This window comes from Pogona vitticeps, chromosome 9 (assembly GCF_051106095.1).
Source record: "Pogona vitticeps strain Pit_001003342236 chromosome 9, PviZW2.1, whole genome shotgun sequence".
In the NCBI taxonomy this organism is placed as follows: Eukaryota; Metazoa; Chordata; class Lepidosauria; order Squamata; family Agamidae; genus Pogona; species Pogona vitticeps.
This window is the reverse complement of record NC_135791.1, coordinates 20127006-20148902: the sequence shown is the minus strand read 5'-3', so window position 1 is coordinate 20148902 and position 21897 is coordinate 20127006. Positions and strand designations below refer to the sequence as shown.

The 21897-nt window shown below is 43.1% G+C and overlaps 1 protein-coding gene across 4 annotated transcripts in view; it reads left to right on the top strand.

Moving 5' to 3' along the window:
- Positions 1-21897, top strand: part of LOC144584329 (uncharacterized) — a 44305-nt gene that overhangs the window by 4465 nt on the left and 17943 nt on the right. For 2 of the 4 annotated variants that reach the window (XR_013538512.1, XR_013538510.1), the window contains exon 2: positions 5062-5188. The exons of the other annotated variants lie outside the window; for them this stretch is intronic. The gene's annotated coding sequence lies outside the window, so the exon portion shown is untranslated. The remainder of the gene's footprint in view (positions 1-5061; positions 5189-21897) is intronic. 4 annotated transcript variants of the gene reach the window in all.

Here is a 21897-nt window from a genome sequence, read left to right as displayed (position 1 = left end):
GAGGCCTTATTACCTGTGGCAAAGCTTGCTGCTGAAGACACCAGCATATTGAGTGGTCGCCCATAACATCTCGTACAACGGCAGGAGATAAGGAGGGAGAAAGCTGCGATGAAGCCTGCAAGGGTTGTGAGGATCAAAAGGATTCTAGAAGCTTTGAAGACATCTGCCAGGGAAATAAAGAATAAGCAATTCATTATTAAAAGGTCATGATGTGAGGGCGAACTCCACAAATTTTTGACAGGAGAGTTGGTGAAGTCAGACATTTTGGAGAAATAATTCTTGTCAGTCATGGACAATCCCGTCTTGCTTCCCAAAGAAGTATTGTTAGTCCCTGAGGGTCAAACTGGATGTTAAGAGGATCATGTATACACTACCGCTAAGCTGTTTCCTTTGAGTTTGCAAAAGCTGAGCAGGGCCGTTAAGGAGAAGACATTTGGAGGTTGCTCATTCATAGGGCTGTCCTAAGTCTGAGGCAACTTGACAACACAAAACAGCAGCTTGTTTTCCTACTGGTTATCCCACACTGAGATTCTCACAGGTCTCAGCTATCTGGCTTGAAAATTAAGCCCATGTTTTACTTCCCATGGCCAATCAGGACATTGTGCTGAAACAAAGCATGCTAAAGCCAAAGATACATACATGAGGAAAACAAGTGCAATGACAATCAGACCTCTTTTTGCGCTTGAAGAAGCACTTCTTCTAAAAGCATGCTAAGCCTGTTGTCTAGTTTGATAGTCTAAGCAGGAATCTCTTTTAGAGCCATTCACTCTGGGATTGCTTATTGTGGAAAATATATTCTTCCTTTCTTTATGAATTGCTAAGGGAGGCATACACAGATCTATTCAAGATACTACCAGGGCCTTAGTAATTTGCCTTGTTGAAGATTGAACTTCACCTTGCTTTGCTTTTTTTTCACCATGCCGGAGTCTCAGCTCTTACCTAGAACCTCCTGTATGATCTAGAACCCCATCTCAAAGCCTTCCATCTTTGAATTCTCGAAGGCTTTCATGGCCGGGATCTGATGGTTGTTGTGGGTTTTTCGGGTTCTTTGGCCGTGTTCTAAAGGTTGTTCTTCCTGACGTTTCGCCAGTCTCTGTGGCCGGCATGTTCAGAGGACTGGAGTAGGAACTTTGTCCATGCTCTGGCAAAATGTCAGGAAGAACAACCTTCAGAAGACGGCCAAAGAACCCAAAAAAACCCACAACAACCTTCCATCTTTCTTGAGGCTCAGCTTCACCTAGCTCCACACAACCTTTCCGTTTCTGCCCCAGTGCTAGCTGGGAGCTTTCTCAACAGGAAGCGTGATGGCGCTAGGCCTCGTTAAGCTTCAGAGCCTTACAGTAGAGGTCTTTCTCACAGGCGAGCCACGTTTCGGTGTCTGTGATGTCTCTATCTGTCAGGTAGAACTCCCAGAATGGAGAGCTATGGAATTTGTAGTCTTAAGCAATCAAAAAATCCTATCCCTAACAACTGAAAGTTATTTCAACAGAAAAGAACATGGGAGTATCTCTTTTTTCTCCCTTGAAGAGAGCACACTAGCTTAAACCACATGCAAATCTCTCATTCAAGACTTCCCATCCCTCAGTTGCTTCTGACACTAGGGGCTGCCTCACTCTGCCTTATGGTAAGGCCAGCCCTATGTCGTAATATCTACATCCTAAAAATTTCCCCTCAATCATGTTTGAATGGCTCCAGGTTTCTTACTGTTTTAAAAACCAGGCAGTCTAGCAGCGGAACAAGCTACTACAAGCTATCAATATAGTAACAAAAAGCAGGTTGGAATAGTTCGGTCTTGATCTTTCTTTGAGTGTGTCTATGAACGCTCACACACTAGATGTGGAATGGCACAGCTGCCTGAGTGTTTGGATTCTCAGCATCTCAATTTCTGTAAATATGTGTCCTTGTGGCACCTAATTGTGTTCTAATTCAGTGGTCCCCAACCTTGGGCCTCCAAATGTTCTTGGGCTACAACTCCCAGAAGCCTTCACCACCATCTCTGCTGGCCAGGATTTCTGGGAGCTGAAGTCCAAGAACATCTGGAGGCCAGAGGTTGGGGAACCACTGTTCTAATTTACAGCTAATCCATCATTAGAAGAAGGAAATCCTCAAGTGCTGATTGTGTGGGATTGTCTCTGCCAAAGCTTCTCTCACCTCCACATAGTTGCCAATTCGCTTGCTTTGTTCCTTCAAGCCTTAAGTCCATTCTTCCTTCACAAGTCTAATTTCTCTGAAAAAAATTCCTCCTCGTTGTAACTCTTGTAACTAGAAATGGGCACAAAATGAACCACAAACCCAACCAACCAACCACCCCCACAAACCAGGCTAGTTTGTGGCTCATTTCATGGATGGTTCCGGGAACTGTACCCACAAGGCAAAAGAAAATGTTGAACATTTTCATTGTCAGTGTTTCATGGACACTGATGAAACGTGCTGATTTGTGCCCATCTCTGCTTCTAACATACCTGTTAGACTTTAGCCCATCTATTGATATAACCTGTGTGGTTTCCATATATTCTGTGGTATTGCTAAGCCCAGTGGTTTGTGATAACATCCATTCTCCACACAGTGTGGAGACACGTAGACATTCCGGCATCATCTTTGTTGCGAACAAGGCCTCATAAAACCATTAACTCAGGCATATGAGCCTTTGAGAGATGAATGCCGTCTTTCATGTTGGGGGAACAGGCCAGATGCCAAGCATATGTTTCCGCCTGGGAACAATCTGTAAGAACAGAGGACTTAAAAGAATGCTATTTTATTTTACTTTGTTTATGATGATTGGCATAACTTTCTGTAAAAGCTACTCTATGCATTCTGGAATTTGGACTTCTGTGCTGACACCTGTTGATTTCCCTGCTAGCACTAGTAAACACTTCCTGGCCCCTTGGATTTAATACACCTCTTGGCAGATTTTTAAGAGAAGTGTATTGACCTCTTCAACAGGAACAGCTTCTTCGCTCATGTCTTTTGAATACACAGGTGAATTAATCTCTAATTACAGGGTATTTGTAGCATATAATTTGGCCCTTAGTGGACCTGCAGGACCTATGAAGACTGGTGGCTTTAGTGTCAATCCAGCTGCTCTAGATTTTGGTCCAGCTTCGAAGGAACTTTCCAAGATAGTGAACATATATTTGGCAACACCTTGAGCTCAACACTTAGGAAAAGTCCTCTAGAGCAGTGGTCCCCAACCTTGGGCCTCCAGATGTTCTTGGACTTCAACTCCCAGAAATCCTAGCCAACAGAGGTGGTGGTGAAGGCTTCTGGGAATTGTAGTCCAAGAACATCTGGAGGCCCAAGGTTGGGGACCACTGCTCTAGAATTCAAACTAATACTTGCTATGGATTCACGGCTCTACTGACTTGGAGGCCCTTAGCTTCAGGACATCTAAAAAGCAACTGAAGCAGCTCTCAAGGGATTCAGGGAGCTGAAAGAGAAGGTGCTTCTGTATATGTGGGTTGAAGGCCAAGAACTTTGGGATGAAGCCACATGGCCTTGCTGGTCCTTACCACTGCTCCCATCCAGTTGACTGCAGGCCGCATTGATGCAGAGTTTGTGGACCACCGGGTTAGGACTCATGTCAGCTTTTGGCGTGATCATTTCCAGCCACGTTGGGCTCAGCAGGGAGACCACGAGGAGCACGAAACTGAGGCAGGTGGAGGTGGTAGTGGTAGCTCTGTGGTATAACTTCATACGGAGCCACTGGAAGATGCTGACGGGAGGCATTGTGGCTAAAATTAAGAATTTCCTGAGCAGCTCTGGAAAGAGATGGAAACAATGAAGGCCTCTGTGTCCCACAAACCCGTGGCAATTAGAAGATCTGCCTCCTTCTACAAAGAGAATTCCATTAATGAACTCTTTCACAGCTCCTTCTTTCCTCAGAGCTGTCCCACAATTTCAGTGTTTGCACAGCCATTTCCTGGACAGTTTCAACTGCCATGGAATCTTCATTCTTTTACTTGTGGAGGGGCAGGAGAAGGCTGAGGAGATGATGCTTAGATAGATAGACAGACAGACAGACAGACAGACAGACAGACAGATGGTAGGTAGGTAGGTAGGTAGGTAGGTAGGTAGGTAGGTAGGTAGGTAGGTAGGTAGGTAGGTAGGTAGGTGACAGGCAGACAGGCAGACAGGCAGGCAGGCAGGCAGGCAGGCAGGCAGGCAGGCAGGCAGACAGACAGACAGACAGACAGACAGACAGACAGACAGATAGATAGATAGATAGATAGATAGATAGATAGATAGATAGATAGATAGATAGATAGATAGATAGATAGATAGATAGATAGATAGATAGATAGATAGATAGTCTGTCATGATGCCTCATAGAAAAACCTCATAGAATATATAAATAATTTTAACTTAATATTATTCACATAATTCTTTGGCAACTGACAGCCTTCTGTGGACAGTGTTTTTACTAGATATATTGGTTTGCTTTCAAAGTAAAAGGTTCTAGTGCTTAAATTGAGATGTCTGTAAGTGATCTAAATGTTAACCATTTTCAAATGCTGTCATGGATTTACTTATGTTTTAGCATTTGTATATATATTTTTTAAAATGAAATTAACTGAAATAAAGTTTGCCAAGGGCATGAAAGAGAGAACAACAAATGAGATTTAACAGTTTGATCTTTAATATATCTAAGAATGGGCATCGGAGCTATGATGTGAATCTATTTACTTCTCTCTCTCTCTCTCTCTCTCTCTCTCTCTCTCTCACACACACACACACACACACACACACACACACACACACACACACACACACACACACACACACACACACACACACACACACACACACACACACACACACACACAAAGAGTTGGGCTGCTACAGTGTCACAAAATAATTTTGTGATTATTTTGATATTATGAACTGATACGTTAACACAACTTTGTCATGCCAGGACTGCTTCCTTTGAAATTATAACTTGATCCAACGGTTTGGTCTTTTCCTCTTCCTCCTCTTCCTCCTCTTCCTCCTCGCCCTCTTCTTCTCCTTCTCCTCCTTCTTGCTCCTGATCTTGTTGTGCTTCTTCTCCTTCTTCCTCCACAGTGTTTGAGGAGGCGGCGGTCCACTCTGAGGAGGAGGAGGAGGAAGGCAAGGAGCTGATGGTGCAGGAGGAGGTGGTGATGGTACTTTCTCCATCGGTCAAACTAGACCCATGGATCAATAATCGCTGGTGAGCTATCAGCCCAAATAAGCCTGGAGAGAGAAGGAAGGGTTAGGACAGGAGGTGGAGTGACAGGGCTGGCCCTCAAACCCTTTTTGCTCAGGGCAGAAGGTCAAACAAGATGGGACAGTAAACACACCATTTAGGAGTCAACAAGCACCTGTTTATCATAACATGAGATTGTCTGTGTATCAGTTGGTCATCAAGAACCAGCATGAGTGTGTTTTCATGCTCGTTTTCTCAGATATGTTGCTGAAAATTTTGTATGCCTGGTGGGCTAACCATGTAAGAGGAGAAACTGTACGTTTCACTTAATGTGTTCCCAAAGGTGGGGAAAAGCTGGCTCTCCAGATGGCTGTCAAGCTGGAGAAGGCAGCCCTAAGTACAGTGGTGCCTCACTTAACGACGATAATCCCTTCCAGGAAAATCGCCGTTAAGCAAAAACATCGTAAAGCGAAATAAAAAACCTAACTGAAACGCATTGAAACCCGTTCAATGAATTCCAATGGGGTAAAAATTCACCATCCAGTGAAGATCCTCCATACAGCGGCCATTTTCGCTGCCTGTATAGCTAGGAATCCGTCCCTAAACACAGCGGGGAGCCATTTTAATTACCCGGTGGCCATTTTGAAACCGCCAATCAGCTGTTCTAAAAACATCATTTTGCGAAGAATTGGAGGATTCGGAGGATTCCCGAAGCAGGGAACCGATCATCGCAAAGCGAAATTCCCCCATTTAGACCATAGTTTTGCGATCGCAATTGCGATCACAAAAAGATCGTCGTAAAGAGGATTCGTCATAATGCGGCACAATCGTAAAGCGAGGCACCACTGTAACTGATTTCCTAATTAGATGGCTCTTAATTGGCTCCTCATATTCAGATAAAATCCATCTCCTCACTCCACACAACTAATTCCTATCAGAACAAAAGGACCCATCTTCTCACTGGATCCCACCCACTCATCCCCCTGCACAACAAGGGGCAGTAAATTTCCTTTTTCTTACCACTTAGAATGAAGCAAGGACAGGTAGTCCAGGCCAGGTAGAAAGACCACTGATAGGTGATCTTGCCTATTCTGCTGACTCCGTGTGTAGAGATGCGAATGGTATAAATGCTCAAAGCTAAAAACACCAAGGCGGCTGTGTAAAACATGGGGAGAATGTCAGTGTACAACATCTTGAAACATTTCAGGAAGGCAGAGAAAAAAAAGAAAATCAATGACCTGGGTTCTATATTTTAGGTTAGTTGGTATACATCCCTTCTCCCAAAACTATGTTTGAGTAATTTTAAAAAAATAATAATAATTTATCGACACCACTCACTAGTTATTGCCGTTTGCCTAATGAAGTGGTCATTTTTATTCCACGAAAGCTTGCATGAATGGTTTGATTTTTAGTGGTCTTAGAAAGGTGTCACCTTCTTTTATAATTTTGTGTGGCTTTTAAGTAACTTAGAAGCAACAACTCTAGCTATTTCTCACACTTGAGAAAGCAATAAGATTAAATTACATTTAATTATGAACTTAGAAATGTTTATGGTGAATATAATATTTCTTGCAATTGTTGCTAAGGGATTCATATAAACATATGTGAATTATAATATTGACTATGTAGATAAGATTAGACATATAATATCTTCTTGTCTTTAGAAATGTTGATTTCTGATGATTTGTATTGGGCATGTTTAGATTCTATTGGTAGAGAAGTATGTTGATTTTGAAGATTGTAAAGTATGATACTCTGAAATATAATTGGATAGATGGAAATGCAGGAGAAAGAATCTATAAAAATTACTATAAATTTAGGATGTTAGATATTGAACTAAATATTTGAAATAGGGATATGAAATATAATATGCTTAGACACATATGGATATAGTATGGTTTAGTATGGGTGTAGTGTATAAGGTCTGTTGTAGTCAGAATCATATAGCGGATAAGGTTGAATGTGAAATACCTCCCCGCCTATATGTTTTATTTGTTTCATATGTCTTTGATTGTTTCATATGGTTTGTTTTGTATGTATGTGTGCGTTATATAAATAAAATTTAAAAAAGATTTCTGGCTGGCAGATTCTGAGGGATGTAATTGGAATAAAAATTTTTCACAAAGCACCAAGTTATATTTAGGCCTGTCAAGAAACAAATGACAACATAGGACCTCATTAGATCAGTCCAAACGCCTGTCTACTTCAGCATTCTGTTCACATGCATATAGTAGCTGCTAAACATATGACCATGGAAAGTAGACCGCAATTTGCCCCTTATCTGATTTGTTGTGTGGCTGGATCTGAACTGAACGCAGTTCATTCTGCTTTGACCCAGACCGCACAGGAATCCTTCCAAACCAGGCCAATTTGGTTTGGAATGTGTAATTGAGCTGAAGCTGACAATACAAAGACCCCATAATGACCTTGAAAAAAATGTGGCAGATGCAAATCAAGACATTTGGTTGGGTCTCAAGGCTGCACTGGCCTGATTCAATAGGTATAGCTATTCGGAGCATAGAGAGAGCTTTGTTATGCTGGTTTGCTGTGAACTTGTTAAAGACAGGAGTCATCAAAGTATACTAGAGGGAAATCCAAACCCAGCAATACACAGATGATTGAATACATATTCAAGCCTAGATATTTAAGCACTCAAAAGTATTGCCTTGATAGGCAAATCTGCAGCTGAAAGCTTGTCACTTACGCTAACACAGTGGTTCTTAACCTTTGTTACTCGGATGCTTTTGAACTGCAGCTCCCAGAAACCCCAGTCAGGACAGCTGGTGGTGAAGGCTTCTGGGAGTTGCAGTCCAAAACTCCTGAGTAACCCAAGGTTAAGAACTAGTGCACTAACATTGGCCCATTTGAATCAATTGGAACCTACGGAGGATCTGACTCACCAAATCTCTACAGATTCAATGGGCCTACGGTAGTGCAACTTGCTACTATAAGCTACAGGATTTCAACCTGTCAGTTTAGCTTTCTCTCTCTCTCTCTCTCTTTTTATAATCTCATGTTCTTTCATTTGCATTGATAAGAAATGAGTAGAAATTTAACATGCTCCATTAAAAAAGAAGAAGAAGGCTCAGTGGGTTTAGGTCTCTGGCTGTGGAGCCAGAGGTTGGGAGTTTGATTCCCCACTGCTCCTACTTGACAGTTGCTGTACTTGATGATCCTTAGAATCCCTACCAGATCTGCAGTTCCGAGATGATGATGGTGATGATTAAAGAAGAACAGAGTGAACTCCCTATCAATTCCCAGCTAAAGTCTACCACCAACTAGATCTTGGGAGATCCACATTTTTGGGTAGATTGACAGCCTGCTGGGATGTACAAATGGGCAGAGATGGCTTTGCTCCATCAAAGGCTGTCCTGGAAGGGCATTCACCAGGTGGCATTCACCTTACCTGTGATGAAAGATCCCATGGCAGCAACCTGGTAGCGGTACATCTCAAAACTTTCAGAGTAGCGGTAGGTGAAGGTCATAAACGAAGCACCAACAAATCCGCAAAAAATAGCCATGACCAACAGTGTCTTGGCTCCTTGAACATTGGCTGTGGTGAATAGGAATGAGGGAGAAAGGGGGGAAAATGTATGAGTGGCTGACGGGGGAATAACTGAAGACACTGTCAAAGCTTTGGGACGTTCTGAATAGCAGGGGCTACAGCATCATCCGGTACCCCACCTGCAGGCTTCCCTGTTTCCTCTGGGCTTAGATACAAGCCACAGAATAGCTAGGAGAGAAATTTATTTTCTCAGGGATAGTATTTCTTTGCAAAGTATCTCCCTTTGTAATGCAAACTGTTTAAGGGTGGTTTGTTCCTGGACAGACCATCAGAAGCCATTGACTTTACAAAAGTTCTGCTCTTCATTTGTTGATGTGGAGTAATCTAGCTGCCCTCATTTTCCTTTGCCGAGCTGTCTATAGGATCCTGCAGTTCCAAATTTACTCCTCCAGCACTGAGAGGTGAAACATCATCACCCCTTCACGCAACACTGAATTGATTTGCTACTTTGGACAAGCTCCAGAGAAAAAGGGTCATAGCAGACTTTTTAAAAAACATTTTCTATCATCCATCCATCCATCCATCCATCCATCCATCCATCCATCCATCCATCCATCCATCCATCCATCCATCCATCCATCCATCCATCCATCTCTATCTATCTATCTATCTATCTATCTATCTATCTATCTATCTATCTATCTATCTATCTATCTATCTATCTATCTATCTATCTATCTATCTATCTATCTATCTATCTATCTATCTATCTATCTATCTATCTATCTATTTTATTAAATTTATACCCCACCCATCTGGACCGAAGTCTACTCTGGGCTAACAATAATAGATATAATAAAAACATATAATAATTTTTTAAAAAAACAGTACAGTATTTATATGGTTCAAGTTGGGGAAAATATTCAAGTGATGACAGGAGGGAAAGCCTGTCTAAAGACCCAGATCTTAAGTTTGCTCTTAAAAACACCCAGCGAGGGAGCCAGACAGATATCTGAGGGCAGATTGTTCCAAAGTTCTGTTTTTAGAGTTATGGATATAAAGGCCATCGTTAATAACTTTTAAAAGTAACTATTTTCATTCTCATTTCTCACAAATAACTAGGACCGCTTGTTTCTGTTACTTTTCAAAAAATCAATAGGCTACAAGCTATGGGCCTGTGGTTCAAAAGGCACTTTCCTCCTGTCCAGCTCAATATCACTTCAAGACCTACAGCAGAGTGTGAAGCAGCAGCATCGTGCACAGAACCTGCTAGTGCTTAAGCCATATGACCTTCTTTTTCTACCAGTTAAGAAAGGCCCCGTTCTAGAAATATATCCGTAGAACTTGGAAAAGTTAATTTTTTTTATTCACAACTCCCAGGTTACTCCAGCCAGTAGCGGATTCTGGGATCTGTCGTCGAAAAGTAACTTTTTTAACTCTATAAAAAAATTATATTTGATTGTAAAAAAAAAAGGTGAAGGTATTCTTCACTAGCCAACAATTATAGTGTAATGTAAGGTACCACAGTTACTGGGAGGAATTGGAAATCATTAGTTCCATGTACCTAGGTATTTGTAGCTAACAAATTGTAACTAGTTACACCCGACCTCTGAGCCTGGGGATGTCCCCGGCTACGCAAAATAAGGGCAACAATCTCTTACGTGACATGGCGATGATGCTAGTACACACCAGCTTTATACAGACTTTCCAAATGCCGCTGTAGTAAACCTGCTTGTTGGACTCCACTAAGATCCAGTGGTGGTCCATGACTGCAATGACAAGCATCAAGAGGGTGAAGACGGTGAAGCCCATCGCCATAACTTCACTCCACGCCATAGCTCAGCCCTTGGGCTTGATCCTTCCTTCTGTCCTGGTTGGTCTTCTTAAGGCTGTTTCCCCCTTTCCCGGGGGAGGGGGGGAGGGCTTTCCCAACAGAATTTCTAGACCCTAATGAAAGGATCCACTTGAGCTCTTCTGAATTATAAGCAGCCCACGACTCAACATTCATAAGCTTCTCCTCTTCCCCGTTCTATTCCCAGTTCTATCACTTTCTCTTGGGTTACTGGGGCAACCACAGGACATTCTGGAACCTTAAATCAGCCAGGAAAGCTTATCCCAACTATATGAGTAGGCACAAAAAGAAGAGTAACCTACAGAGCTGGAAGGGACCCTCTGGATCATCAAGACCAGCCAGCCCCTCTCAAGGAGGCACACTGGGGAACTGAATTCCCAGCCTCTGGCTTTGCAGCCAGATGCTTAAACCACTGAGCTATCCAGCAGTTAGTGCCTGAGCTCCTCTCTGAAAGTTTTAAGATCAGTTTTGCGAGGCTCATGTGCAATGTACTTCTCTCTTGTTTATGAATGTGGGATACTGTGCTTCTGTATCTATGGTTCAAAAGACCAGGAAAAAGCTAAAGGTAAAGATAAAGGTTCCCCTTGACATTTAGTCCAGTTGTGCCCGACTCTAGGGCGCGATGCTCATCCCCATCTCCAAGCCATAGAGCCAATGTTTGTCCATAGACAGTTTCCGTGGTCACGTGGCCACCATGACTAGACAGGGAATGCCGTTACCTTCCCACCGAGGTGGTACCTATTTATCTACTCACATTTTTACATGCTTTCAAACCGCTAGGTTGCCGGGAGCTGGGACAAGTGACGGGTGCTCACTCCGTCACGTGGATTCGATCTTACGACGGCTGGTCTTCTGACCCTGCAGCACAGAGGCTTCTGCGGCTTAAGCCGCAGCGCCACCACGTCCCTTTAGGAAAAAGCTACGAACCTGCTGGTGGAAACAGAGGAATGGAAGCAATGACTCGTGTTATTTTCCATTTCCCAGTTTCACTTGATATTTAGAAAACCTTTATTGAACCTTGTTTGAAGTTGTTTCCTGGACGTTCTGAAGCATATTGTACCCTTGCATTGCTTTCAGGGCCACAATATAATATGCTGTTTAATATGGCTAGATTTGCACAACTGGATTCAAAACTCATGAAAGAAGAGTTTTAATAAATGTATAATTAGATTCAATCAACAGCAGCAACATTCAGGGGAAATATATTCAGTGTTTATCTATGTTGCTAGTTTTTAAAAAAAGTTATTTTACTTTTATGTTTTTACGGTGATACTAATGCAGGTTCTTGGAAGAGCATATGTCATGCATTTATGGTTTATTTGTAGTTTGGATATTGGTTATTGACCACAATAAATGTTATTTGTCTAGTACTTTCTCAGGCAAGGGTGTCCTTGGCTTATTTATTCAAAGGACAGCATGCCTAAGTTAATTGTTTTATGAGGCCTTATTCGTAAGGAGGAAGATCACAGAGGGAGTACCTTCACACTGTGTAGAAAATGGCTGCTACTCATAATACACTGGGCTTAACTATCTCATAAAGAGACTCACAAAGAGAATATGGCTCAATAAGAAACTGACGGCATATACCAAGATCCAGGTCTATAGAGCCTGTGTCCTGAGCACACTCCTGTACTGCAGTGAGTCCTGGACTCTTTGTGCACGGCAGGAGAGGAAGCTGGACACGTTCCATATGCGTTGTCTCCGACACATTTTTGGTATCACCTGGCAGGACAAAGTTCCAAAGAGTCGTCCTAGAATGAGCTGGAATCTTTAGCATGCATATATTATTGAAACAGCGACGTCTATGTTGGCTTGGGCATGTCGTGAGAATGGCTGATGGTCGGATTCCAAAATATCTCCTGCATGGAGAATTAGTGCAGGGAAATTGGCCCAGAGGGAGACCACAGTTGTGATACAAGAATATATGCAAACGGGATCTGAAGCCCTTGGAAATGGATCTCAACAGATGGGAGACCCTGACATCCGAGCATTCAACCTGGAGGCGAGGCGGTACATCACGACCTCTCCCAATTTGAAGAGATCCTTGTCCAGCAGGCCGAGGCAAAGAGGCAGTTACGAAAGCAGCAAAATCAAGGAGCTGGACAGGGGGCAGATTGGATTTGTTTTCAGTGTGGAAGGGATTGTCACTTTCGAATTGGCCTCCTCAGCCACACTAAATGCTGTTCCAAGTCCTCCATGCAGAGCACGTTACCATAGTCTCTCGAGCCTCAAGGATGCCTTATCTAATCTAGCTATTTTACAGAATATAAGGAAAGTACATTGGCTATTTTAGTAGATTAATACATTTGCTACAGTTTAATACATATGATAGCTGGCTGGATAGCTTAGTGGTTTAGGTATCTGGCTGAGGAGCCAGAGGTTGGGATTTTGATTCCCCGCTGTGCCTCCTGCAAGTAGAGCCAGCCTGTGTGGCCTTGGGCAAGCTGCACACAGTCCCGGGATAACCCCAGAAGAAGGGAATGATAAACTACTTCTGAGTATTCTCTACCTTCAAAACCCTGGAAAGGGTCGCCATAAGTTAGAATTGACTTGATAGCACATCATGATGATGATGATTAATCCACATGGTTATGCATTTAGAGTTCTAGAGAGGTGCCATCTCAGCACTGCCTCCAGCTCCCCAGCTGTGAGGGTTGACATCCGCTGTGGATAGTGAGGAGGAAGACTCAGAACTGGGCAGAACTCGGGGAAAGGAAGAGGTCACTTATGCAAACCCATGCACAAGCAAATAAAAGCAAAAAAAAAAGTTGGTAAGCAAAGATAGGAGGTGCTCCTTGAGGCTGGCAGAATGGAAGGCATGACAGCCAATGCTGGGCAAAGCCATAGATTTCAGTCTCTTTTTTTCCCATCTCCTCCCTCTCCCTTCTCTCTCATTCACATGTTCAGAGACCGTGAGTTAAGCAGGATGGGAACCTAGGTGGGGCAGCTGAGCCATGCTGCTGGTGAGGCAGCAGGAAGGAGTGGACCTGCCAGCAGGACATACCGTATTTTTCCATGTATAAGACTATACTTTTTTCTAAAAACTTTTAGACTAAAAATTGAGGGTTGTCTTATACACGGAAGTAAGCTGAGGAGAGAACAAAAACAAGTGGAGGGGAAAGCAGGGATCAAAGCGATCCTGCAGTGCTTTGATCCCTTTCCCCTGCACTTGCTAAGCCCCACTTAGATTTCTTAATTTTGGATTAGAAAAGTGGGGGGCGTTTTATACATGGAAAAATGCGCTAATCTGAGATGAGGCAACACCCTCTTTTTCCTCAACAACCAGCTGCAGTCGCAGGCAGGCATTCCATGAGAGAGCACCTCACCCTCAATGCCTTCCCTCCACATGTCCACAGAGTACCCCTTGTTCCCAAACGACAATGGTGATGATCCCCTCTTCAGTTGGCTTCAAAGATGGCTTCTTCTGTGACATTCATCCTAGAAGGACAGAGATTCCCCACCACCTGTTGATGCAATCTGATGAGCTGCCATATGGCTCCACAGGCATGGAATGGAGGCGTTGCGCTTTCTTGTCCACAATGGGCAGGAAGGAGCCCGTTCAGTTTTTATCTCTGAGGCTGCATTTAAAAAAGGTTATGCACTACCCACCCCTCCAGAGTTGAGAATACATGCTAAAATCTTTGTCCCTCTTGATATTGGCCATCCTAACCTGATGAGACAAATTAAGAAGATATTTCCAAGCTCCATGAGAGCCCTTGCTCCCAAAACTTTTGGTTTTCCTCATCAAGGTCTCTAGAATTTGTACAAATTATCACCATGCAGAAGTACCAGTGGACCCTCTACTTACGGAATTAATCCGTATTGGAACGGTGGCTGCAAGTCGAAAAGTCTCTGGTCGAGTCTCCATTGACCTACAATGCATTGAAAACCGATTAATCCCATAACTGGCGGTTTTTATTCTATTTTTGTTCCATTTTGGGTTTTTTTTCTGGTCTGTAAGTCGATTCTCCGGCTGCAAGTCGAATCTAAATTTTGCGGCCAGAGAAGTCTGTAACTCGAAAAGTCTGTAACTCGAAAAGTCTGTAAGTCGAGGGTCCACTGTAGCTGCTTTGACCCTGGAAACGAAGCCCATGCTGACCGCAAGCGCAGTGCTTGGCTTCAGGCATGGGCTGGATGAGGGCAAACAAACTGAAACTTAATCCAGACAAGAAAGAAGTGCTGCTGGTTTGTCGGAAGGCAGACGAAGGAAGAGGGATACTACCTGTGCTGGAGGGGGTCACACTCCCCCTGAAAGCTCAGGTTCACAGCTTGGGTGTATGTCTGGATTACTCCCTAAGTGTAGATGCCCAGGTCTCGGCGTTGGCCAGGAGTGCATTTGTACAGCTAAAGCTGGTGCATCAGCTGTGCCCATTCCTTGAGATGTTGGATCTGGCTACAGTGACACAGGCCTTAGTTACATCCCATTTGGATTAGTTTAACACACTCTATGTGGGGCTGCCTTTGAAGATGGTTTGGAAACTTCAGCTGGTCCAAAACTCTGGAGCCAGACTACTGACTGGGGCCAGCTTCAGCGAGCATATAACGTACACTGGCTACCAGTCCATTTCCAGGCCCAATTCAAAGTGCTGGTCATTACAGTGGTGCCTCGCTTGACGAGGATAATCCATGCCGTTGAAATCACTGTTAAGTGAAATCCTCGTCAAGCGAAATTAAAAAGCCCATTAGAATGCATTAGAAACCGGCTAATGCATTCTAATGGGCGAAATACCTCATTGTAAAGCGAAGATCCTCCATAGGGTGGCCATTTCCGGTGCCTGTCTTGCGAAAAATGCCTCCTAATAACAGCGGGGGGCCATTTTGAGAGCCAGTGGCCATTTTGAAAACCACCGATCAGCTGTTGAAAAAACATCGTTTAGCGAAAAATCAGTTCCCGAAGCAGGGAACCAATCATCGCTAAGAGAAAAAAACCCATTCAAACATCGTTTTGTGATCGCTTTTGCAATTGCAAAAACATCATTGTGAAGTGGATTCATTGTTAAACGGGGTAATCATCAAGCGGGGCACGACTGTACTTATAAAGCCTTCTACAGTGTGGGTCCAGGCTACCTGAAGGACCATATCTCCCTATATGCGCCTTCTCAGTGATTAAGATCAGCAGAGGAGACCCTTCTCTCAGCCCATTGCCAGCACAAGCACAGCTGATGGGGACATGGGAGAGAGACTTCTCGGTGGCGGCTCCCAGGCTATGGAACGCTCACCCTCGGGAGATCAGGATGGCCCCTTCCCTTTTATCCTTCCAAAAAAAGCTGAAGCCCCATCTCTTCAGGCAGGCTTTTAACAATTACAACTGAATCCCTGAAACTCATTTCAGCAGAAATTTTAATCTTTTTTTAATGTTTTCATGTTTTAATCTTTTAATAGTATTTTATTCATATATTGTTTGATTTATTTTTTAAGATTTAACTTATTGTGTTTTGAAATTGTGTGAATTTTAATGTTGTGAGCTGCTTTGGGTCCCTTGTTGGGAGAAAATGTGACATATAAATAAAACTAATAAATAAATAAAGGATTGGTTGTGTTTAATTTTTTTTTCCAAAGAGGTGCAACAAATCGCTCTAAGGGGTCTCATCTTTACTTTACTTTTATTGGACTTGTACCCCACCCCACCCCAGACAAAGTCTACTCAGGGTGGCTCGAAATCCATGCAACAAAAGAGCATCCATCCTAATCTTGTACACTTTGTGCTATCTGTACAGTTTTCCTTAAACCATAAAAATAATGAAGAAATTCTTACAGCAGCAGCAACAACAATGTTAGTTATGGGTTATCGAATCCAACCCCTGCCAAGGATGCCGAGTGGGGATTGGAATTTGCAACCACTGGCTCTTTAGCCAGAGACCTAAACCTCTGAGGTATCCAGCAGTTCTCTTCTCTTAGGAACATACTGTATCTTGTTGAAAATATCTTGCAGGGTGAGCAGAACAATTCTGTAATTGCTAGCTTGGCATGCAAAGACAAAGCAAGAGGTGCTGGCTTTGAAAACAGGAAAAAAAGAGAGAATTCTTACACCTGAGCAGAACCACTGTCCACAACTGCACATTATGCTGTATTTCATTTTATTTCATTTCATTATTTTATTTTATTTTATTTTATTTTATTATGGAGAATCGTTCTGCACAAAATGTAGAATCCTTGAGAGAGAGAGAGAAAGGTGCTTTGTTTGTGCCCCTTTTCCCTTGTTCTTGCTGAAAAAGCAAGGAAGCTCACAAGATAACATTCTTTATCAAGGCATCTTGCTATCCGAAGGCAGCCTAAAACTGACCACAATGAGGAATTTAATCTGTATGCCTCTCTGGCTGAGAACGGCGCACCTGAGCCTTCACCCTGCTTTTCAATACCTGGTTTGTTGCAACTTTGAAATTCATGCAAAAGACAAGACAAGGCTTACGAATGCTGACCATATCCATCTTTAATGGGGGAAAGGCATCCATACAAATATTTGGGAATTCAGCAAGGAAGAGAGAAAATAGGCAAACCTCTCTAAAAGTTTGGAAGATGGATGGCAAACATCTCCTTTACATGTGGTCTTATTCAGGTTCTTTGTCAGAAAGATAAGAAATGGAGCCACAACTTTAAAAGAGAGAGGACATACTCAGTGAAAAGTTCAAAAATGCTTGCTCTAGTCAGGTCTATGTTCCTTCTTCCACAGAAGAATGACTGCAGGTGAATGAAAAATGTTAGTCTTTCCAAATGTAAACATTGATGCCTAGTTGGTGTTCCGATGGAATGAATTTCATGTTTTCCTTGAGGGTTGTGAATTTTATACCTAACCCTGCTTTGTGAAAGATTGGGAGAATTGCTTATGCATGTCTTTGAACATGTCCCTTCCAAACAGAAGGAAGCTGTGCCCATCGTAGTTCTGTATTCCCCTTAAATGACCGAAATCGGATCCCTGGGTTTCGGCTTCAGGTTCTTCTTTGGACCTTGTATGTTGAGGACTTCTTGAATTTCAGCCAAAACAAACAAAATCCCTGGGGGGGGGGTAAAATGGAGACAATTTCAACGTCTTTGTAGAAACAGAAAGCTCCTGGCCTCAGCCCTCCAAACTAGTGGTTTTGTGGTACTTCGTAGAGCACAAAATGTCCTCTATTGCCACCCTAACCTGAACCACAGCGTGGCATTTCTTTAGAACAGTCCTATTTTGCTACACTCACACGACAGGAAAGGCACACCATTTGACCACACCAGACAAGGTTGCTTTGCAGGGAGCAGTCTCCCTTAAAGCAACCCTCCTCTCTATTGGGGAATCGCTCCATCCTGGCCCTCAAAAGTTGTGATCCTACTACTGCACCAATAAAGTGTGTGATTGCCAGGAAATAACTCATAGTGGACTTCTCCACAAGTGGTCCGAAAAATAAGCTTTGTTTCCCCATGTGATCATGCTTGGACAACCCAATGTTGGACAAGAAGTCTATGGTTTCATCGCCTGCACTGCTACCCATATGGCGACCCATCCTTTCTTGCCTGTTGTCTGCCAGATCTCTGCCCACAAATAATGTCTCTTCCATCTAGTATGGTCAAAATGTACCTTTGCTAGAAAATAAGGCTAAGTTGGTGGGAGAAAACCTCATCGCAAATCTATGTTGCCAAGGCTACCCAAACGCTCGTTGGTCCTAGGGTCAGAGCTGAGACAGGTGTCATCAGCTGAGAAGCTAGAAATCCTTGCTGCAATAGCGCTTGACTGCTGGTTGATGACCTGACAGAAGATTTGAGGTGTGGGAAGGAGGTGACCTTATCTACCTGAACATTCGCCTTATGATAACAGAGAGGCTGATCCTGAAGGCAGCAGTCTTATTCATCTCTTTCAGCAGGTACAGCAGCAACAGAAGCAAAACAGACAACACATAAACGTTTCTGACACCTCTAAGACTAATAAATGTATTTCAGTCTCTACCGCCATGAATCACAAGTCACATTAAGCGGATGTAATGTAGCCCACTAAAGAATATTGAGCAGATTTTATATGGCATACATTCTAATGGACTGATGAAGTGGGATACAGGCCATGAAAAGGTATACCAAATGAAATCTGGTCAGGTAGCATCCTCTCACCAAATGTGGAGCATAACGGCCCCACACACTCCCCTTGGTCTCTAGGTTGCATTTGTCACGACTAGCCATTGCCCCATTTAATGTCAATGAGGTGTTTTGTTTGTGCAAGGGACTGATGGAGTCCCTCTTGCGCTAGTGATGGAAAGAGGAACCGTATGTTGGTAAAATAGCAAACTTGCATGCCTCTGGCACTGGGTACTAGTAGGGTTACAACCTCAGGCTTACAACCTGAGGTGGCGGTTCTTTGCCAGCAATTTAATGGGTAAGGTTCTTCCCACCTCTGGCACTGGGGCCAGCCCCTTCTTTCTGTTTCCTTGGGACCCTTTGACTTCATTCATGGTCTCCCTTTGCCTCCATTGGAGAAGCCACTGTGCTTTTCTCCATCTTTATCCCATTTTTCTTTGTGACTGCAGATGATAAGTGTGAGTATATTTACTTTTCTTCTACCACAAGAGGCATTTTAAGTGACTTTTTGCTGCAGAAAGAGCTAGAATGGTGTTCCATATTCAGGAAGAATATGGATGGTGTTCTTTAGAACAGTGATCCCCAACCTTGGGCCTCCAGATGTTCTTGGACTTCAACTCCCAGAAATCCTGGCCAGCAGAGGTGGTGGTGAAGGCTTCTGGGAGGTGTAGTCCAAGAACATCTGGAGGCCCAAGGTTGGGGACCACTGCTTTAGAACACCATCCATATTCTTTCAGGGGCCACAAGTCTCTTGCTACATCAGACTAATGTGACTGCCCACCTCATGGGAACGCCTATGATAATTATCCATGCTGCTCATGCCTCCATCCTTTTGATGCTTATCACCCAGTACTCCCTTTCACCAATCAATGTCGCTTCCAGCATCTTCTGATTGCACACCTCTTCTGCACCTATCACTCACATCCCTCTTCCTCCTTCTCTCCTTTGGCCACGCCATGCTTAGGGAACTTCGTATCCACTCACCGTTCAACAGGAACAGGAAACAGGCGAAGCAGCCCAAAATGAAGGACCAGGAAACATAAACCGGGAGATTGGTCACCACGACGGAGGAACCAAATATGTTGTTGGGTTTTAGTGACAGGTCGTACAACAACATCGTGCCGAGCAACAGTAGTCCTGTGGGTGCAGGAGAAGAGCAACATTTAGCCGCAGGAATGATGAAGGCACTTTCCTAGCTTCCGTAGCCAAGAGGGAGATCCTACTGCAAGCCTTCAGAGCTAAACGTCTTTGTTCAAACCTTAGGACGACTTGACTGAGGGGGTAAAAAAAACCAACCTCATTCAGAAGGAACCCTCTACTTCCTCTTCCCGTGGCCTCCTAGCCTCAAACCATGGCAGACACTTGTTCTGCATGTCTGAGATAATTCCCAGTCGTGTCATTTCCACCTTGCAAAAGCCAGGAATTAAAGAAAGAAAGAAAGAGAAGGGCCTTTTAAGGATTGGCTGATGAAGAGATTTTTAATGGTGGGTAGATGGTTCCCTGTTCTTTTCATTTTGTTTTGGTTTTTAATTGTTTTAAACAAGAGGGGTACAATCAAAAAGAGCAATGGGGAAAAAGAAAAATTCAAAGTAGCAAGGTCAACCGTTACACCATGAGCATATAATATTCAGGAAAATATTTCAGGTACAGCATACTACAAATTCAAGAAACATTAAAATAAACTATAGATGGTGATTATCGTGTAAGCATAGAAAATTGTTTAGACAACAAATATCAAATATTGCATATTTGGAAATATGACACTATGTACCTTTTTGAATTATATGTAAATTTTATACATAAATGTATTTAGAAATGATAATGTAGTATTACATTGCATTATTACATTATTCGCTAATTATAATGGTTTCGACTTGTAACATTACTTGTTTAGTATAATTGCTATAATCGCCTGTAATCTAGACTAAATATGTTTCATTGTTCTTTTATTTATTTATTTATTTATTTATTTATTTATTTATTTATTTATTTATTTATTTATTTATTTATTTATTTATTTATTTATTTATTTAATATCCCACCTATCTGGTCTTGCGACCACTTTTGAAAGGATTTCAAAGGATACTTGTGTCCTCAGTGAGCAACCCAATTATACGCAGGCCTCCAAAATTTATTGGGACCCCCCCCCCTTCCAGCATTTTGCCACCTAAGGGCCGGATGCATAAATTCAGGGGAGAAGCATTTCAGCTTGGGAGTAATTAATGCCCCCTTGCCTAGGATTCTCTTTGTATATTCAGATACTTGAGTATTCAAATAATTGACTATTCAGAGCATGAGAGCTGGCACACGTTCCTGGTCATTTGGTTGGTCCTTATAGAGGTAGCACCAATATGTAGATTTTGAATAGGGCTGTTCCCCCCCCCCCTTTTTTTTTTTGACAAAGCTGTAAAAACAAACTGAAGCGGGCACCAGAGGTCAAAGCAAAGAGCTCAAAAACATTGACAGGGCAGGGTGACACCCCCACGGATGTCTTGTGTTAATTCTGACATTCATGAATCACAATTAGAAGTAGAAGAGAGAGAAAAAACAAGGAAGATGAAGGAGAGTGTGCTCTTTTCCTTAGTAATGGATCTTTCTGCCCCCCCTTTTTTTTTGCTGTTGAGTAAAGTCACTGATTATGGACATGGTGGCACTGTGGGTTAAGCCACAGAAGCTTCTGTGCTGCAAAGTCAGAAGACTGGCCGTCGTAAGATCGAATCCACGCAACGGAGTGAGCTCCCATTGCTTGTCCCAGCTCCTGCCAACCTAGCTGTTTTAAAGCATGTAAAAATGTGAGTAGATAAATAGGTACCACCTCGGTGGGAAGGTAAACGGCGTTCCGTGTCTAGTCATGGTGGCCATGTGACCACGGAAACTGTCTTCGGACAAAACGCTCGCTCTATGGCTTGGAAACGGGGATGAGCATGGCACCCTAGAGTCGAACACGACTGGACAAAAATTGTCAAGGTGAACTTTTACCTTTACCTAAAGTCATTGATTAAATCATCAAAGTCTCTAGTCACAGCCCCACTAATTTCAGATCCAGAAGAGGAGAGGGAAAGAGAAAGGTCAGAAAGTTATGGAACAACAGGCTCTCTGCGTTGCCCTTTTAAGAAAGAATCAAAGAGAACTCTGCACACTGCCCATTTAACGTCCCTCCCTCACTCCCTTCCCAGTGGAAACTGACCGGGACCTTCTTCTGACATCTGGAAAAAAGAGAAAAGTTAAAAAGAAAGAAAGAAAGAAAGAGGGTGCTCAGGGCTGCGTAGTTCTGCAGGTCCTGCCTCCACCATTCAATCAACAACCTGGCATGGTTTGTGTTTCTCCAAGCACAGGAAG